Below are 5822 nucleotides of genomic sequence, written 5' to 3' on the forward strand. Positions count from 1 at the left end.
ATAAATATTTTTAAGAAATTTTTATATATTATCAGAACATTCATAGCTCTTTTACTATATATAAAAATTATCTTTTATATATTCAAAAAAATAGTAAATAAGTAATTATAATTAAAATATTTAATACTATAAACTAAACTTTATTTTTTATAATTATATTTAAAAATAAATATTATTAATTTTTATAATATAAACAACTATTAAAAAACTATATAATTAATATTTATAAGAAAAGTTGAATTATAAATAAGTTTAATTTAATATAACTATAAAAAATATTTAATAGATATATTAAATATTATATAATTGATAGAAAGAGATTATTAATTTTAAATAAATATAATAATTATATCATAGTTAAGTTTAATAAGTTCTGTCTGAATTATAGTATTATAATATTTTATATATATTTTTATTTCTGTTATCTACTCCAGTTACTAGATATAAACTGCTTTTTATTATTGAAGAAATTATATAATAAAAAAGTAAAGAAAAGTAAAAGATTAGAAATTAAATATATTTTTAAAAAAAAGTTATTAATTTACTATATAGTAATTATATACTAGATTATAAAGAACATTATTATATAAAATAAATTCAAAGTTACAGATTAAATATTATATAATTTAAATAAGATTCTTACTTAAATATATACTTAATATCATACTCTTTTTCTATTAGTGTCAGTGTATAAATCTCAGTTTTTCTGAATATATATAACTTTTTATACTATAACTTAAGTAAAACTATAAAGTAATATAATTAAATAGTTTATAAAGATTCTTTTTAATTCTATTAATAAAGTTTTTAATCAATTAGTAAAGAAATATCAGCTGCTCATGCATAATATTACTATATTAATTAAAAAAAAAAAATAAAGCTAAAAGCTGTTAATATTAAATAGAAGTAAAAAAAAGAGAAATTATATTTTTATATAGTTAAAAAAAATATTCTAATAGCTTATAATTTATTAATTAAAACTGATAATTTTAAAACTCTAATTAATATATAGAGAAAGAGATTAAAAATTTAAATTCAGAAATTAAAAATAAAGACTATTAATCTACAGTAATTATAATATATTTAAATATAATATTAAATAGTATTAATAATTTTAAGTACTTTTTCTATATAATTTTTATATATAATTTTTTATAATTATTATTTAATTTGAAATTTTATCAAATAGAATGATGAGAGTGATCTGATAAATAATATAATCTGATAAATGATTGATTATATTAACTAATTAATTAATTAATTATTAATTATATAAGTTTATAATTTTCAGCTTATTGTAAAAGTTTATGAAAATATTATTATCTATTTTTTTTTTCTTCTAATAAATTTTTTAATATTTAATAATATTTAATATAATTAAATTATTATAGCGTAGCTGTTTATATATAAATTAAATTTAATTTATACTACTATATTTTAAAGGTTAATCTATTTTAATCTTAATTATATTTAATTATTTATATTGATTTGCTCTGATTTTCAATCATATTTACTTTAAAAATTAATTTAATTTAATTTTCAATTATCTCTTTAAATTTAATTACTAATTTATTTCATATTTTATATCTCAGTTTAGTATTCTCATCACAACTGTCTAGTTGAATAGATAAATTAAAGATGTTATCTTATTATCATTCTAATTATTATTAAGTTATAATATAATACTAAACTTTTCTTTCTTAAAAAATATTGAAGATTGAGTAGTAAATCTTTATATATTTATATTTATATTTATATAAACTTCTCAGTAATTATAATTATATTAAATACTTAAATCTATATCTATATCTATATTTATATTCATATCTGTATTCATATCTATATCTATATTAGCTTTTCAGTAGTTGTAACTATGTTAAATACTTAAAATCTTTGTTAATTTTTTGTCTTTCTCAGCTTTATTATAAAAGCTTTATTTTCTACTCTTAAATTGAAATTTAAATTTGATATTTAAAAGTTATATTATTAAAATTAAAAACTATAAATAATTTTTAATCTCAATCTTAATCTTTATTCTAATCTTATTCAAAATTCTTATTATTAGATTTTAAATAAATTTTTAATAATCTATATTATTAAGTTTGAATATATTCTTTATATTAAAATTAAATTCTTTAAAAATATTTAAACTCTAAAACCTTAGTATATCAATTCAAATTTATTTAAATTAGTAGTTAAATTTTTTTTAAAGATAAAAAAATTTTCTATATATTATTCAACAATTAGCTTCTAATTTTTTCTATTTATTCTTATTATATACTTTTTAACTGATCATATTGAGCACTCAACTTACTTTAATTACTCAACAGCTTAATTTATTCAATAGTTTAGCTTATTTTAATAGCTTAACTTACTTTGATAACTCAGCTTGCTTTAATAATTTTGCTTACTTTGATCATCTACCTCACTTTGCTCATAATAATTATTATAACTCTATAAATCTTAATTAAATTTAACTTAATACTTTTAATTTTTTATATATTTTTTCATCATATATTCTGTCAAACTATTGTATTATTATATATATTTTATCTTATTATTATTGAGTTAAAAATTATCATTTTTATTTATATTCTTTTAAACTCGCTCACTATCAAACTATTAAATAAAACTCAGTCTTTAAATAAAAATCTAATAATTAATCTGAAGTTAGTGAGATATAAAAGAAAATCTATAAGAATCTGATAAATAATAATCAAAGTGATTAGTCTACTAATAAGTTTAATAAATTTTTATTTTACTCTTTTCTTATTTTTAATATTGCTACTTGAGAGTAAGTATTTTTTTTAAATTAGAGAATAATATTATAATTCAGCTACTTATATATAAATTAAGATTGATTTATCTTACTATACTTTAAAGATTGATTCATTTTAATTTCAATTATATTTAATTGCTCATATTGATTATATTTTGATTTTCAATCATATATACTTCAAAAATTAATTTGATCTGATTCTCAATTATATTTTTAAATTTAACTACTTATTTATTTCACATTTTAAATCTCAGCTTAGTATTCTCATTGCAGCTGTTTAGTTAGATAAATAAATTAAAGTTACTATCTTATTATTATTTAAACTCTAGTTGAATTATAATACTTATATTCTTAGAGATTTAAGTTTAGTTTATTATAATCATATTTCAAATTATTTTTTTAATTAATTAATTTTTTTTAACAAGATATTTATATATATATTTAATAATATATGAAAATATTTTAATATGTTATTTCAAGCAGTTGTTCATGATTATTTAAAAGTTATAATCTATAAGAAAATAATATTATTATATATATTATTGCTAGCTAAGTGAGCAATATAATATTATATACTATGTGATAGTGTAGTTATAGTATCCACCAACAGATAAATCAAGTTATAGTTAGTATAGTATGCTTATAATAATAATATTAGAGGATTCTCCAGCTACCTGAGGTCATATGCACTTATATATTTATTAGTAGCTGGCTAGCTTGCTTAGAGTCATACAATGTAACAAAATAGATAACAGTTCTCTAATAGGTTATGAGACCTTTGAATTAAAGGTCTTTTACTATGAGCAATATGAGAAAAAGCTGTAAAATAAATAACTATGAATAAATAATTATTAATAATATGAGGAAAAATATAAACAATAATTGAATGACATTGATAGTCAATCTATATTTAAGTAAAACACCAGATTTAATAGAAGAATATATACTAAAAAGAAGATAAAACTAAGGATTTGAGAATAGAACCTCAAAGAATAGGACTTCAGAGCCTGCAAATTCATTGTCTATATTTATTACAGTCTGTAGAAATGCCTCTAGAGTATTTAAAATAGATAAAATGATTTTAGAGAAATCAGATAAGTCTAATAATATATACAAAGATCTGATTAATAAAATATTAGAGAATACAGTTAAACCTAGTAATTAAGTGTTAGAAATTAGTGAAAAAACTCTGATGAGATTAGAGATTACAAAACTTTAATGAGAAGTTGAAATGATGAGAGCTAGCAGAGAGACACTCATTATCAATACTAGCAGCAATGAAATAAGTGAAGATCTTATAAACTATCTATAGAAAAAAAAAATAGAACTACTTTTATAATAAAGATTTTAACTAAATTTAAAAATTAAGTGAAGTAAATCAAAAAATCTGTCATTTTGACTGATTCACTAAACTATTTAATGTGAAAAAAAGAGATGATACTAGCTACTAAGTAATCTAAAATTAATGATATTCTCAATAAAAAATAATTTATTTTAAAAGATGATACTAATATAAATATATAATATTTTTGAACTGAAAAAAATATATAATTCTATAATTATATATTGATTTTAATCTTCTCATAAGTAAGATTTCATTTTATGATACTCTCAGATTATCAGTTGTCAGTGTATATTTTATAAATAATCATAAAAGAGAACTTCTCAAACAGACTTACAGTTCACAGCATCTATCTTTTTAAGAAATTGATTAAGTTGACAGCTAAGGTAAAAGACTCAGAGAAAGCTTTTATAGAATATCTAATTATCATTCAGATTGAATATACTCATTTGAGATACAAGATTGAAGATTTTATTCTTTTTAACTGTTTATTAACTAGTGTCAGTATTAGATGAGCATCATTTATCAGAGATAGAATAAACCACAATGAAAAAGATGTTAATATCTGTGATATTAAAATAAATTTCATGAAACAGTGTTGAGATATTCTATTACACTTATCAACTGCTGAATAGAATACTGTTTTGAGAAATATAAGAAATTCTGTAAATAATACTTAAAATTTATAAAAAAAAGAATAATAGTAAGAATAAGAATTTGAGAACTAAAGATAAAAACAAAGATAAAAAGTTCAAGTGAAATATCAATAACATGAAAAAAATATACTATCACTGTTAGAAAATAAAGTATTTTATAACTAACTATTGAATAAAATATTCAGAAAAATACTTTGCAAATTATAAAAAAAAGAATAAATATAAGAACAAGAATAAAGACAGTACTGCTTCAGTTTATAATATTATAAAGTAAGTATTATCTGTAAAAGAGATAATTTATTCTAATGATAAAGTGATAAAGAATATTTAAGTCTTAGACTCTGGATCAGAAGCTTATATCACATCTCTGAAGAATATTTTGAGGTTATACCTCAAAAAATGAATGTTATAATGAAGATAACAGATGAATCTACAGTATTAGTAGCAGATATAAAGAGAATGTGCATTTCAACTAAGGAATCAGATATTGAACTGAATGATATTTATTATATTTCAAAGCTGAAAGTTAATCTAATGAGTCTCAGAAAACTTATATACAAAGATTATACTTTTAAATAATTAGTGTATGGCAATAATCATTCAATTTTAATAATATCTTCTGATAGGATGACAGGCTTCACAATGCGTTTGAATAAAAAGAATATCTATATAATGGAAAAATTATTAGCATTAAGAGATTTAGTTCATTTTGCAATATCAAATAATAATTTTAAACCTACATGTGTCTTGCAATCAAATGATGATTCTTTAATGAAGCTGTTCAATAAAGATATCAAGACTTTGAAATATATAATAACATAGTGATATCAAAAGCTGAGTCACTTAAATCTATTGAATATATCAAGAATGACTGCAGATTCTAGACTAGAAATGTGAATAAAAGATCAAAAAACTTTATTATTCTGTAAGATATAAGTACAAGCAAAAATGATATGTCTGCTCTTTGTCTCAATGAGCAGAGCTGTCAAACCAGCAATGAGATATTTTGTAAACCTTGCAGAAGAAGGAAATACACTATATAATG

Source organism: Paracoccidioides lutzii (genome assembly GCF_000150705.2).
Source record: "Paracoccidioides lutzii Pb01 unplaced genomic scaffold supercont2.28, whole genome shotgun sequence".
NCBI lineage: Eukaryota > Fungi > Ascomycota > Eurotiomycetes > Onygenales > Ajellomycetaceae > Paracoccidioides > Paracoccidioides lutzii.